Here is a 15,720-nt window from a genome sequence, read left to right as displayed (position 1 = left end):
TCTCCCATCCAAGCACTAACCAGGCCAATACTGCTAAGATTAAGAGATCGGGCATGACTCTTTTTGTTTCAAGATAATTATATAATTAGTACAAATTTCAAAAATATTAAGCAACTGGTATTCCGAGGCGGTCTCCCATCCAAGCACTAAACAGGTCCATACCTCTAAGATTCAAAGATTGGGCATTTACTCTTTTTTTTTTTTTGTTGCAAGATTATTATGTATTAGTAAAAATTGCCAAAAATATTACAGCAACTGGTATTCCCGGCCGTCTTCCATCCAAGTACTAACCAGGCAAAACCTGCTATTATTCAGAGATTGGGCATTGACTTTTTTTTTTTTTTTCAAGATTATTATATAATTTGTGAAAAATTTCCAAAAATCTTAAGCAACTGGTATTACCAGGGTGTCTCCCATCCAATTACTAACCAGGCCCATACCTGCTAAGATTCAGATATGGGCATTGACTCCTTCTTTTTTTCTTGCAAGATTATATATAATTTGTGAAAAATTTCCAAAAATCTTAAAGCAACTGGTATTACCAGGGGGTCTGCCATCCAATTCTAACCAGGCCGAAACCTGCTTAGTTTCCGAGCTCAGACATGATCTGGCATAGCCAGGGTGGAATGGCATAAGCGAAGAACTGCTCAAAAGAGGAGCTATTTAAAGATCAGCCAATTAATCGCCGTACATTATACAGGACCAAACCTGCTTAGCTTCCGAGAGCAGACGATCAGGCATAGCCAGGTTGTTACGTCGCAAGCGAAGGATACTGCAAAGAGAAGACTATTTAAAGATCAGCCAATCAAATCGCCCATACATTATATAAGTAGGATGAAAATCCAAAAGCTTACAGCACCTGGTATTCCGAGGCGGTCTCCCATCCAGCACTAACCAGGCCAATACCTGCTAAGATTAAGAGATCGGGCATTGGCTCTTTTTTTTTAAGATTATTATATAATTAGTAATAAATTTCCAATAATATTAGAGCATCCTGGTATTTACCAGGGGGTCTCCCATCCAAACACTACACAGGTCAATGACTGCTAAGATTCAAAGATTGGGCATTCACGTCTTTTTTTTTTTCAAGATTATTAATATAATTGTGTGAAAAATTTACAAAAATCTTAAAGCAACTGGTATTACCAGGGGTCTCCCATCCAATTACTAACCAGGCCCAAACCTGCTTAGCTTCCGAGCTCAAGACATGATCTGGCATAGCCAGGGTGGTATGGCCCATAAGCGAAGACTGCTGCATAAGAGAGAGCTATTTAAAGATCAGCCAATCTAATCGCCGGTACATTATATAAGTAGGAAAGAAAACCCTTAAAGCTTAAAGCACCTGGTATTCCCAGGCGGTCTCCCATCCAAGCACTAACCAGGCCAATACCTGCTAAGATTAAGAGATCGGGCATTGACTCTTTTTTTTTTTTTTTTTTAAAGATTATTATATATAAGTTAGTAATGAATTTCCAATAATATTGAGAGCACCTGGTTTTCCGAGGCGGTCTCCCATCCAAACACTAAACAGGCCCATAGCTGCTAAGATTCAAAGATTGGGCATTGACTCTTTTTGTTCAAGATAATTATATAATTAGTACAAATTTCCAAAAATATTACAGCAACTGGTATTCCGAGGCCGGTCTCCCATCCAAGCACTAAACAGGTCCATACCTCCTAAGATTCAAAGATTGGGGCATTTACTCTTTTTTTTTTTTTTTTTTGTTGCAAGATTATTATGTAATTAGTAAAAATTGCCAAATAAAATACATCAACTGGTATTTCCCGGCCGTCTTCCATCCAAGTACTAACCAGGCAAAACCTGCTATTATTCAGAGATCGGGCATTGACTTTTTTTTTTTTTTTTCAAGATTATTATATAATTTGTGAAAAATTTCCAAAAATCTTAAAGCAACTGGTATTACCAGGGTGTCTCCCATCCAATTACTAACCAGGCCCATACCTGCTAAGATTCAGATATGGGGCATTGACTCCTTTCTTTTTTTCTTGCAAGATTATTATATAATTTGTGAAAAATTTCCAAAATCTTAAAGCAACTGGTATTACCAGGGGGTCTGCCATCCAATTACTAACCAGGCCGAACCTGCTTAGTTTCCGAGCTCAGACATGATCTGGCATAGCCAGGGTGGAATGGCCATAAGCGAAGACTGCTGCAAAGAGAGAGCTATTTAAAGATCAGCCAATCTAATCGCCGGTACATTATACAGGACCAAACCTGCTTAGCTTCCGAGAGCAGACGAGATCAGGCATAGCCAGGTTGTTACGGTCGCAAGCGAAGGATACTGCAAAGAGAAGACTATTTAAGATCAGCCAATCAAATCGCCCATACATTATATAAGTAGGAATGAAAATCCAAAAGCTTACAGCACCTGGTATTCCGAGGCGGTCTCCCATCCAAGCACTAACCAGGCCAATACCTGCTAAGATTAAGAGATCGGGCATTGACTCTTTTTTTTTTTTTTTTTTTTTTTTTTTAAGATTATTATATAATTAGTAATAAATTTCCAATAATATTAGAGCACCTGGTATTCCGAGGCGGTCTCCCATCCAGACACTAAACAGGTCCATGACTGCTAAGATTCAAAGAATGGGCATTGACTCTTTTTTTTTTCAAGATAATTATATAATTTGTGAAAAATTTACAAAAATCTTAGAGCAACTGGTATTACCAGGGGGTCTCCCATCCAATTACTAACCAGGCCCAAACCTGCTTAGCTTCCGAGCTCAGACATGATCTGGCATAGCCAGGGTGGTATGGCCATAAGCGAAGACTGCTGCAAAGAGAGAGCTATTTAAAGATCAGCCAATCTAATCGCCGGTACATTATATAAGTAGGAAAGAAAACCCTAAAGCTTAAAGCACCTGGTATTCCCAGGCGGTCTCCCATCCAAGCACTAACCAGGCCAATACCTGCTAAGATTAAGAGATCGGGCATTGACTCTTTTTGTTTCAAGATAATTATATAATTAGTACAAATTTCCAAAAATATTACAGCAACTGGTATTCCGAGGCGGTCTCCCATCCAAGCACTAAACAGGTCCATACCTCCTAAGATTCAAAGATTGGGCATTTACTCTTTTTTTTTTTTTGTTGCAAGATTATTATGTAATTAGTAAAAATTGCCAAAAATATTACAGCAACTGGTATTTCCCGGCCGTCTTCCATCCAAGTACTAACCAGGCAAAACCTGCTATTATTCAGAGATTGGGCATTGACTTTTTTTTTTTTTTTCAAGATTATTATATAATTTGTGAAAAATTTCCAAAAATCTTAAAGCAACTGGTATTACCAGGGTGTCTCCCATCCAATTACTAACCAGGCCCATACCTGCTAAGATTCAGATATGGGGCATTGACTCCTTTCTTTTTTTCTTGGCAAGATTATATATAATTTGTGAAAAATTTCCAAAAATCTTAAAGCAACTGGTATTACCAGGGGGTCTGCCATCCAATTACTAACCAGGCCGAAACCTGCTTAGTTTCCGAGCTCAGACATGATCTGGCATAGCCAGGGTGGAATGGCCATAAGCGAAGACTGCTCCAAAGAGAGAGCTATTTAAAGATCAGCCAATCTAATCGCCGGTACATTATACAGGACCAAACCTGCTTAGCTTCCGAGAGCAGACGAGATCAGGCATAGCCAGGTTGTTACGTCGCAAGCGAAGGATACTGCAAAGAGAAGACTATTTAAAGATCAGCCAATCAAATCGCCCATACATTATATAAGTAGGAATGAAAATCCAAAAGCTTACAGCACCTGGTATTCCGAGGCGGTCTCCCATCCAAGCACTAACCAGGCCAATACCTGCTAAGATTAAGAGATCGGGCATTGGCTCTTTTTTTTTTAAGATTATTATATAATTAGTAATAAATTTCCAATAATATTAGAGCACCTGGTATTACCAGGGGGTCTCCCATCCAAACACTACACAGGTCAATGACTGCTAAGATTCAAAGATTGGGCATTCACTCTTTTTTTTTTCAAGATTATTATATAATTTGTGAAAAATTTACAAAAATCTTAAAGCAACTGGTATTACCAGGGGGTCTCCCATCCAATTACTAACCAGGCCCAAACCTGCTTAGCTTCCGAGCTCAGACATGATCTGGCATAGCCAGGGTGGTATGGCCATAAGCGAAGACTGCTGCAAAGAGAGAGCTATTTAAAGATCAGCCAATCTAATCGCCGGTACATTATATAAGTAGGAAAGAAAACCCTAAAGCTTAAAGCACCTGGTATTCCCAGGCGGTCTCCCATCCAAGCACTAACCAGGCCAATACCTGCTAAGATTAGGAGATCGGGCATTGACTCTTTTTTTTTTTTTTTTTTAAAGATTATTATATAATTAGTAATGAATTTCCAATAATATTAGAGCACCTGGTTTTCCGAGGCGGTCTCCCCATCCAAACACTAAACAGGCCCATAGCTGCTAAGATTCAAAGATTGGGCATTGACTCTTTTTGTTTCAAGATAATTATATAATTAGTACAAATTTCCAAAAATATTACAGCAACTGGTATTCCGAGGCGGTCTCCCATCCAAGCACTAAACAGGTCCATACCTCCTAAGATTCAAAGATTGGGCATTTACTCTTTTTTTTTTTTTTGTTGCAAGATTATTATGTAATTAGTAAAAATTGCCAAAAAATTACAGCAACTGGTATTTCCCGGCCGTCTTCCATCCAAGTACTAACCAGGCAAAACCTGCTATTATTCAGAGATCGGGCATTGACTTTTTTTTTTTTTTTTCAAGATTATTATATAATTTGTGAAAAATTTCCAAAAATCTTAAAGCAACTGGTATTACCAGGGTGTCTCCCATCCAATTACTAACCAGGCCCATACCTGCTAAGATTCAGATATGGGGCATTGACTCCTTTCTTTTTTTCTTGCAAGATTATTATATAATTTGTGAAAAATTTCCAAAAATCTTAAAGCAACTGGTATTACCAGGGGGTCTGCCATCCAATTACTAACCAGGCCGAAACCTGCTTAGTTTCCGAGCTCAGACATGATCTGGCATAGCCAGGGTGGAATGGCCATAAGCGAAGACTGCTGCAAAGAGAGAGCTATTTAAAGATCAGCCAATCTAATCGCCGGTACATTATACAGGACCAAACCTGCTTAGCTTCCGAGAGCAGACGAGATCAGGCATAGCCAGGTTGTTACGGTCGCAAGCGAAGGATACTGCAAAGAGAAGACTATTTAAAGATCAGCCAATCAAATCGCCCATACATTATATAAGTAGGAATGAAAATCCAAAAGCTTACAGCACCTGGTATTCCGAGGCGGTCTCCCATCCAAGCACTAACCAGGCCAATACCTGCTAAGATTAAGAGATCGGGCATTGACTCTTTTTTTTTTTTTTTTTTTTTTTTAAGATTATTATATAATTAGTAATAAATTTCCAATAATATTAGAGCACCTGGTATTCCGAGGCGGTCTCCCATCCAGACACTAAACAGGTCCATGACTGCTAAGATTCAAAGAATGGGCATTGACTCTTTTTTTTTTCAAGATAATTATATAATTTGTGAAAAATTTACAAAAATCTTAGAGCAACTGGTATTACCAGGGGGTCTCCAATCCAATTACTAACCAGGCCCAAACCTGCTTAGCTTCCGAGCTCAGACATGATCTGGCATAGCCAGGGTGGTATGGCCATAAGCGAAGACTGCTGCAAAGAGAGAGCTATTTAAAGATCAGCCAATCTAATCGCCGGTACATTATATAAGTAGGAAAGAAAACCCTAAAGCTTAAAGCACCTGGTATTCCCAGGCGGTCTCCCATCCAAGCACTAACCAGGCCAATACCTGCTAAGATTAAGAGATCGGGCATTGACTCTTTTTGTTTCAAGATAATTATATAATTAGTACAAATTTCCAAAAATATTACAGCAACTGGTATTCCGAGGCGGTCTCCCATCCAAGCACTAAACAGGTCCATACCTCCTAAGATTCAAAGATTGGGCATTTACTTTTTTTTTTTTTTGTTGCAAGATTATTATGTAATTAGTAAAAATTGCCAAAAATATTACAGCAACTGGTATTTCCCGGCCGTCTTCCATCCAAGTACTAACCAGGCAAAACCTGCTATTATTCAGAGATTGGGCATTGACTTTTTTTTTTTTTTTCAAGATTATTATATAATTTGTGAAAAATTTCCAAAAATCTTAAAGCAACTGGTATTACCAGGGGGTCTGCCATCCAATTACTAACCAGGCCGAAACCTGCTTAGTTTCCGAGCTCAGACATGATCTGGCATAGCCAGGGTGGAATGGCCATAAGCGAAGACTGCTGCAAAGAGAGAGCTATTTAAAGATCAGCCAATCTAATCGCCGGTACATTATACAGGACCAAACCTGCTTAGCTTCCGAGAGCAGACGAGATCAGGCATAGCCAGGTTGTTACGGTCGCAAGCGAAGGATACTGCAAAGAGAAGACTATTTAAAGATCAGCCAATCAAATCGCCCATACATTATATAAGTAGGAATGAAAATCCAAAAGCTTACAGCACCTGGTATTCCGAGGCGGTCTCCCATCCAAGCACTAACCAGGCCAATACCTGCTAAGATTAAGAGATCGGGCATTGACTCTTTTTTTTTTTTTTTTTTTTTTTTTTTAAGATTATTATATAATTAGTAATAAATTTCCAATAATATTAGAGCACCTGGTATTCCGAGGCGGTCTCCCATCCAGACACTAAACAGGTCCATGACTGCTAAGATTCAAAGAATGGGCATTGACTCTTTTTTTTTTCAAGATTATTATATAATTTGTGAAAAATTTACAAAAATCTTAGAGCAACTGGTATTACCAGGGGGTGTCCCATCCAATTACTAACCAGGCCCAAACCTGCTTAGCTTCCGAGCTCAGACATGATATGGCATAGCCAGGGTGGTATGGCCATAAGCGAAGACTGCTGCAAAGAGAGAGCTATTTAAAGATCAGCCAATCTAATCGCCGGTACATTATATAAGTAGGAAAGAAAACCCTAAAGCTTAAAGCACCTGGTATTCCCAGGCGGTCTCCCATCCAAGCACTAACCAGGCCAATACCTGCTAAGATTAAGAGATCGGGCATTGACTCTTTTTGTTTCAAGATAATTATATAATTAGTACAAATTTCCAAAAATATTACAGCAACTGGTATTCCGAGGCGGTCTCCCATCCAAGCACTAAACAGGTCCATACCTCCTAAGATTAAGAGATCGGGCATTGGCTCTTTTTTTTAAGATTATTATATAATTAGTAATAAATTTCCAATAATATTAGAGCACCTGGTATTACCAGGGGGTCTCCCATCCAAACACTACACAGGTCAATGACTGCTAAGATTCAAAGATTGGGCATTCACTCTTTTTTTTTTCAAGATTATTATATAATTTGTGAAAAATTTACAAAAATCTTAAAGCAACTGGTATTACCAGGGGGTCTCCCATCCAATTACTAACCAGGCCCAAACCTGCTTAGCTTCCGAGCTCAGACATGATCTGGCATAGCCAGGGTGGTATGGCCATAAGCGAAGACTGCTGCAAAGAGAGAGCTATTTAAAGATCAGCCAATCTAATCGCCAGTACATTATATAAGTAGGAAAGAAAACCCTAAAGCTTAAAGCACCTGGTATTCCCAGGCGGTCTCCCATCCAAGCACTAACCAGGCCAATACCTGCTAAGATTAAGAGATCGGGCATTGACTCTTTTTTTTTTTTTTTTAAGATTATTATATAATTAGTAATGAATTTCCAATAATATTAGAGCACCTGGTTTTCCGAGGCGGTCTCCCATCCAAACACTAAACAGGCCCATAGCTGCTAAGATTCAAAGATTGGGCATTGACTCTTTTTGTTTCAAGATAATTATATAATTAGTACAAATTTCCAAAAATATTACAGCAACTGGTATTCCGAGGCGGTCTCCCATCCAAGCACTAAACAGGTCCATACCTCCTAAGATTCAAAGATTGGGCATTTACTCTTTTTTTTTTTTTTTTGTTGCAAGATTATTATGTAATTAGTAAAAATTGCCAAAAAATTACAGCAACTGGTATTTCCCGGCCGTCTTCCATCCAAGTACTAACCAGGCAAAACCTGCTATTATTCAGAGATCGGGCATTGACTTTTTTTTTTTTTTTCAAGATTATTATATAATTTGTGAAAAATTTCCAAAAATCTTAAAGCAACTGGTATTACCAGGGTGTCTCCCATCCAATTACTAACCAGGCCCATACCTGCTAAGATTCAGATATGGGGCATTGACTCCTTTCTTTTTTTCTTGCAAGATTATTATATAATTTGTGAAAAATTTCCAAAAATCTTAAAGCAACTGGTATTACCAGGGGGTCTGCCATCCAATTACTAACCAGGCCGAAACCTGCTTAGTTTCCGAGCTCAGACATGATCTGGCATAGCCAGGGTGGAATGGCCATAAGCGAAGACTGCTGCAAAGAGAGAGCTATTTAAAGATCAGCCAATCTAATCGCCGGTACATTATACAGGACCAAACCTGCTTAGCTTCCGAGAGCAGACGAGATCAGGCATAGCCAGGTTGTTACGGTCGCAAGCGAAGGATACTGCAAAGAGAAGACTATTTAAAGATCAGCCAATCAAATCGCCCATGCATTATATAAGTAGGAATGAAAATCCAAAAGCTTACAGCACCTGGTATTCCGAGGCGGTCTCCCATCCAAGCACTAACCAGGCCAATACCTGCTAAGATTAAGAGATCGGGCATTGACTCTTTTTTTTTTTTTTTTTTTTTTTTTTTAAGATTATTATATAATTAGTAATAAATTTCCAATAATATTAGAGCACCTGGTATTCCGAGGCGGTCTCCCATCCAGACACTAAACAGGTCCATGACTGCTAAGATTCAAAGAATGGGCATTGACTCTTTTTTTTTTCAAGATTATTATATAATTTGTGAAAAATTTACAAAAATCTTAGAGCAACTGGTATTACCAGGGGGTCTCCCATCCAATTACTAACCAGGCCCAAACCTGCTTAGCTTCCGAGCTCAGACATGATCTGGCATAGCCAGGGTGGTATGGCCATAAGCGAAGACTGCTGCAAAGAGAGAGCTATTTAAAGATCAGCCAATCTAATCGCCGGTACATTATATAAGTAGGAAAGAAAACCCTAAAGCTTAAAGCACCTGGTATTCCCAGGCGGTCTCCCATCCAAGCACTAACCAGGCCAATACCTGCTAAGATTAAGAGATCGGGCATTGACTCTTTTTGTTTCAAGATAATTATATAATTAGTACAAATTTCCAAAAATATTACAGCAACTGGTATTCCGAGGCGGTCTCCCATCCAAGCACTAAACAGGTCCATACCTCCTAAGATTCAAAGATTGGGCATTTACTCTTTTTTTTTTTTGTTGCAAGATTATTATGTAATTAGTAAAAATTGCCAAAAATATTACAGCAACTGGTATTTCCCGGCCGTCTTCCATCCAAGTACTAACCAGGCAAAACCTGCTATTATTCAGAGATTGGGCATTGACTTTTTTTTTTTTTTTTCAAGATTATTATATAATTTGTGAAAAATTTCCAAAAATCTTAAAGCAACTGGTATTACCAGGGTGTCTCCCATCCAATTACTAACCAGGCCCATACCTGCTAAGATTCAGATATGGGGCATTGACTCCTTTCTTTTTTTCTTGCAAGATTATATATAATTTGTGAAAAATTTCCAAAAATCTTAAAGCAACTGGTATTACCAGGGGGTCTGCCATCCAATTACTAACCAGGCCGAAACCTGCTTAGTTTCCGAGCTCAGACATGATCTGGCATAGCCAGGGTGGAATGGCCATAAGCGAAGACTGCTCCAAAGAGAGAGCTATTTAAAGATCAGCCAATCTAATAGCCGGTACATTATACAGGACCAAACCTGCTTAGCTTCCGAGAGCAGACGAGATCAGGCATAGCCAGGTTGTTACGTCGCAAGCGAAGGATACTGCAAAGAGAAGACTATTTAAAGATCAGCCAATCAAATCGCCCATACATTATATAAGTAGGAATGAAAATCCAAAAGCTTACAGCACCTGGTATTCCGAGGCGGTCTCCCATCCAAGCACTAACCAGGCCAATACCTGCTAAGATTAAGAGATCGGGCATTGGCTCTTTTTTTTTAAGATTATTATATAATTAGTAATAAATTTCCAATAATATTAGAGCACCTGGTATTACCAGGGGGTCTCCCATCCAAACACTACACAGGTCAATGACTGCTAAGATTCAAAGATTGGGCATTCACTCTTTTTTTTTTCAAGATTATTATATAATTTGTGAAAAATTTACAAAAATCTTAAAGCAACTGGTATTACCAGGGGGTCTCCCATCCAATTACTAACCAGGCCCAAACCTGCTTAGCTTCCGAGCTCAGACATGATCTGGCATAGCCAGGGTGGTATGGCCATAAGCGAAGACTGCTGCAAAGAGAGAGCTATTTAAAGATCAGCCAATCTAATCGCCGGTACATTATATAAGTAGGAAAGAAAACCCTAAAGCTTAAAGCACCTGGTATTCCCAGGCGGTCTCCCATCCAAGCACTAACCAGGCCAATACCTGCTAAGATTAGGAGATCGGGCATTGACTCTTTTTTTTTTTTTTTTTAAAGATTATTATATAATTAGTAATGAATTTCCAATAATATTAGAGCACCTGGTTTTCCGAGGCGGTCTCCCATCCAAACACTAAACAGGCCCATAGCTGCTAAGATTCAAAGATTGGGCATTGACTCTTTTTGTTTCAAGATAATTATATAATTAGTACAAATTTCCAAAAATATTACAGCAACTGGTATTCCGAGGCGGTCTCCCATCCAAGCACTAAACAGGTCCATACCTCCTAAGATTCAAAGATTGGGCATTTACTCTTTTTTTTTTTTTTTTGTTGCAAGATTATTATGTAATTAGTAAAAATTGCCAAAAAATTACAGCAACTGGTATTTCCCGGCCGTCTTCCATCCAAGTACTAACCAGGCAAAACCTGCTATTATTCAGAGATCGGGCATTGACTTTTTTTTTTTTTTTCAAGATTATTATATAATTTGTGAAAAATTTCCAAAAATCTTAAAGCAACTGGTATTACCAGGGTGTCTCCCATCCAATTACTAACCAGGCCCATACCTGCTAAGATTCAGATATGGGGCATTGACTCCTTTCTTTTTTTCTTGCAAGATTATTATATAATTTGTGAAAAATTTCCAAAAATCTTAAAGCAACTGGTATTACCAGGGGGTCTGCCATCCAATTACTAACCAGGCCGAAACCTGCTTAGTTTCCGAGCTCAGACATGATCTGGCATAGCCAGGGTGGAATGGCCATAAGCGAAGACTGCTGCAAAGAGAGAGCTATTTAAAGATCAGCCAATCTAATCGCCGGTACATTATACAGGACCAAACCTGCTTAGCTTCCGAGAGCAGACGAGATCAGGCATAGCCAGGTTGTTACGGTCGCAAGCGAAGGATACTGCAAAGAGAAGACTATTTAAAGATCAGCCAATCAAATCGCCCATACATTATATAAGTAGGAATGAAAATCCAAAAGCTTACAGCACCTGGTATTCCGAGGCGGTCTCCCATCCAAGCACTAACCAGGCCAATACCTGCTAAGATTAAGAGATCGGGCATTGACTCTTTTTTTTTTTTTTTTTTTTTTTTTTAAGATTATTATATAATTAGTAATAAATTTCCAATAATATTAGAGCACCTGGTATTCCGAGGCGGTCTCCCATCCAGACACTAAACAGGTCCATGACTGCTAAGATTCAAAGAATGGGCATTGACTCTTTTTTTTTTTCAAGATAATTATATAATTTGTGAAAAATTTACAAAAATCTTAGAGCAACTGGTATTACCAGGGGGTCTCCAATCCAATTACTAACCAGGCCCAAACCTGCTTAGCTTCCGAGCTCAGACATGATCTGGCATAGCCAGGGTGGTATGGCCATAAGCGAAGACTGCTGCAAAGAGAGAGCTATTTAAAGATCAGCCAATCTAATCGCCGGTACATTATATAAGTAGGAAAGAAAACCCTAAAGCTTAAAGCACCTGGTATTCCCAGGCGGTCTCCCATCCAAGCACTAACCAGGCCAATACCTGCTAAGATTAAGAGATCGGGCATTGACTCTTTTTTTTTTTTTTTTAAAGATTATTATATAATTAGTAATGAATTTCCAATAATATTAGAGCACCTGGTTTTCCGAGGCGGTCTCCCATCCAAACACTAAACAGGCCCATAGCTGCTAAGATTCAAAGATTGGGCATTGACTCTTTTTGTTTCAAGATAATTATATAATTAGTACAAATTTCCAAAAATATTACAGCAACTGGTATTCCGAGGCGGTCTCCCATCCAAGCACTAAACAGGTCCATACCTCCTAAGATTCAAATATTGGGCATTTACTCTTTTTTTTTTTTGTTGCAAGATTATTATGTAATTAGTAAAAATTGCCAAAAATATTACAGCAACTGGTATTTCCCGGCCGTCTTCCATCCAAGTACTAAACAGGCAAAACCTGCTATTATTCAGAGATTGGGCATTGACTTTTTTTTTTTTTTTTCAAGATTATTATATAATTTGTGAAAAATTTCCAAAAATCTTAAAGCAACTGGTATTACCAGGGTGTCTCCCATCCAATTACTAACCAGGCCCATACCTGCTAAGATTCAGATATGTGGCATTGACTCCTTTCTTTTTTTCTTGCAAGATTATATATAATTTGTGAAAAATTTCCAAAAATCTTAAAGCAACTGGTATTACCAGGGGGTCTGCCATCCAATTACTAACCAGGCCGAAACCTGCTTAGTTTCCGAGCTCAGACATGATCTGGCATAGCCAGGGTGGAATGGCCATAAGCGAAGACTGCTCCAAAGAGAGAGCTATTTAAAGATCAGCCAATCTAATCGCCGGTACATTATACAGGACCAAACCTGCTTAGCTTCCGAGAGCAGACGAGATCAGGCATAGCCAGGTTGTTACGGTCGCAAGCGAAGGATACTGCAAAGAGAAGACTATTTAAAGATCAGCCAATCAAATCGCCCATACATTATATAAGTAGGAATGAAAATCCAAAAGCTTACAGCACCTGGTATTCCGAGGCGGTCTCCCATCCAAGCACTAACCAGGCCAATACCTGCTAAGATTAAGAGATCGGGCATTGGCTCTTTTTTTTTAAGATTATTATATAATTAGTAATAAATTTCCAATAATATTAGAGCACCTGGTATTACCAGGGGGTCTCCCATCCAAACACTACACAGGTCAATGACTGCTAAGATTCAAAGATTGGGCATTCACTCTTTTTTTTTTCAAGATTATTATATAATTTGTGAAAAATTTACAAAAATCTTAAAGCAACTGGTATTACCAGGGGGTCTCCCATCCAATTACTAACCAGGCCCAAACCTGCTTAGCTTCCGAGCTCAGACATGATCTGGCATAGCCAGGGTGGTATGGCCATAAGCGAAGACTGCTGCAAAGAGAGAGCTATTTAAAGATCAGCCAATCTAATCGCCAGTACATTATATAAGTAGGAAAGAAAACCCTAAAGCTTAAAGCACCTGGTATTCCCAGGCGGTCTCCCATCCAAGCACTAACCAGGCCAATACCTGCTAAGATTAAGAGATCGGGCATTGACTCTTTTTTTTTTTTTTTAAGATTATTATATAATTAGTAATGAATTTCCAATAATATTAGAGCACCTGGTTTTCCGAGGCGGTCTCCCATCCAAACACTAAACAGGCCCATAGCTGCTAAGATTCAAAGATTGGGCATTGAAAAATTTCCAAAAATCTTAAAGCAACTGGTATTACCAGGGGGTCTGCCATCCAATTACTAACCAGGCCGAAACCTGCTTAGTTTCCGAGCTCAGACATGATCTGGCATAGCCAGGGTGGAATGGCCATAAGCGAAGACTGCTGCAAAGAGAGAGCTATTTAAAGATCAGCCAATCTAATCGCCGGTACATTATACAGGACCAAACCTGCTTAGCTTCCGAGAGCAGACGAGATCAGGCATAGCCAGGTTGTTACGGTCGCAAGCGAAGGATACTGCAAAGAGAAGACTATTTAAAGATCAGCCAATCAAATCGCCCATACATTATATAAGTAGGAATGAAAATCCAAAAGCTTACAGCACCTGGTATTCCGAGGCGGTCTCCCATCCAAGCACTAACCAGGCCAATACCTGCTAAGATTAAGAGATCGGGCATTGACTCTTTTTTTTTTTTTTTTTTTTTTTAAGATTATTATATAATTAGTAATAAATTTCCAATAATATTAGAGCACCTGGTATTCCGAGGCGGTCTCCCATCCAGACACTAAACAGGTCCATGACTGCTAAGATTCAAAGAATGGGCATTGACTCTTTTTTTTTTTCAAGATAATTATATAATTTGTGAAAAATTTACAAAAATCTCTTTTTTTTTTTTTTTTTTTTTTTTTTTTTAAGATTATTATATAATTAGTAATAAATTTCCAATAATATTAGAGCACCTGGTATTCCGAGGCGGTCTCCCATCCAGACACTAAACAGGTCCATGACTGCTAAGATTCAAAGAATGGGCATTGACTCTTTTTTTTTTCAAGATAATTATATAATTTGTGAAAAATTTACAAAAATCTTAGAGCAACTGGTATTACCAGGGGGTCTCCCATCCAATTACTAACCAGGCCCAAACCTGCTTAGCTTCCGAGCTCAGACATGATCTGGCATAGCCAGGGTGGTATGGCCATAAGCGAAGACTGCTGCAAAGAGAGAGCTATTTAAAGATCAGCCAATCTAATCGCCGGTACATTATATAAGTAGGAAAGAAAACCCTAAAGCTTAAAGCACCTGGTATTCCCAGGCGGTCTCCCATCCAAGCACTAACCAGGCCAATACCTGCTAAGATTAAGAGATCGGGCATTGACTCTTTTTGTTTCAAGATAATTATATAATTAGTACAAATTTCCAAAAATATTACAGCAACTGGTATTCCGAGGCGGTCTCCCATCCAAGCACTAAACAGGTCCATACCTCCTAAGATTCAAAGATTGGGCATTTACTCTTTTTTTTTTTTTTTTGCAAGATTATTATGTAATTAGTAAAAATTGCCAAAAATATTACAGCAACTGGTATTTCCCGGCCGTCTTCCATCCAAGTACTAACCAGGCAAAACCTGCTATTATTCAGAGATTGGGCATTGACTTTTTTTTTTTTTTTTCAAGATTATTATATAATTTGTGAAAAATTTCCAAAAATCTTAAAGCAACTGGTATTACCAGGGTGTCTCCCATCCAATTACTAACCAGGCCCATACCTGCTAAGATTCAGATATGGGGCATTGACTCCTTTCTTTTTTTCTTGCAAGATTATATATAATTTGTGAAAAATTTCCAAAAATCTTAAAGCAACTGGTATTACCAGGGGGTCTGCCATCCAATTACTAACCAGGCCGAAACCTGCTTAGTTTCCGAGCTCAGACATGATCTGGCATAGCCAGGGTGGAATGGCCATAAGCGAAGACTGCTCCAAAGAGAGAGCTATTTAAAGATCAGCCAATCTAATCGCCGGTACATTATACAGGACCAAACCTGCTTAGCTTCCGAGAGCAGACGAGATCAGGCATAGCCAGGTTGTTACGGTCGCAAGCGAAGGATACTGCAAAGAGAAGACTATTTAAAGATCAGCCAATCAAATCGCCCATACATTATATA

At 38.8% G+C, this 15,720-nt stretch overlaps 9 pseudogenes; all 9 read right to left on the bottom strand.

Moving 5' to 3' along the window:
• Nucleotides 1-2,668: 2,668 nt before the first annotated feature.
• LOC113103556 (uncharacterized) lies at nt 2,669-2,787 on the bottom strand (annotated as a pseudogene).
• A 1,251-nt stretch (nt 2,788-4,038) lies between these two features.
• On the bottom strand, nt 4,039-4,157 carry LOC113103547 (uncharacterized; annotated as a pseudogene).
• Nucleotides 4,158-5,570: 1,413 nt separating this feature from the next.
• LOC113103567 (uncharacterized) lies at nt 5,571-5,689 on the bottom strand (annotated as a pseudogene).
• A 1,734-nt stretch (nt 5,690-7,423) lies between these two features.
• On the bottom strand, nt 7,424-7,542 carry LOC113103545 (uncharacterized; annotated as a pseudogene).
• A 1,413-nt stretch (nt 7,543-8,955) lies between these two features.
• On the bottom strand, nt 8,956-9,074 carry LOC113103555 (uncharacterized; annotated as a pseudogene).
• A 1,249-nt stretch (nt 9,075-10,323) lies between these two features.
• Nucleotides 10,324-10,442, bottom strand: LOC113103544 (uncharacterized; annotated as a pseudogene).
• Nucleotides 10,443-11,857: 1,415 nt separating this feature from the next.
• LOC113103566 (uncharacterized) lies at nt 11,858-11,976 on the bottom strand (annotated as a pseudogene).
• Nucleotides 11,977-13,369: 1,393 nt separating this feature from the next.
• Nucleotides 13,370-13,488, bottom strand: LOC113103543 (uncharacterized; annotated as a pseudogene).
• Nucleotides 13,489-14,642: 1,154 nt separating this feature from the next.
• On the bottom strand, nt 14,643-14,761 carry LOC113103554 (uncharacterized; annotated as a pseudogene).
• Between the last annotated feature and the right edge of the window lie 959 nt (nt 14,762-15,720).

This window comes from Carassius auratus, unplaced genomic scaffold (assembly GCF_003368295.1).
Source record: "Carassius auratus strain Wakin unplaced genomic scaffold, ASM336829v1 scaf_tig00217840, whole genome shotgun sequence".
Lineage (NCBI taxonomy): Eukaryota > Metazoa > Chordata > Actinopteri > Cypriniformes > Cyprinidae > Carassius > Carassius auratus.
Note: the sequence above shows the minus strand (reverse complement) of the source record. Positions and strands in the feature narration are given on the sequence as shown.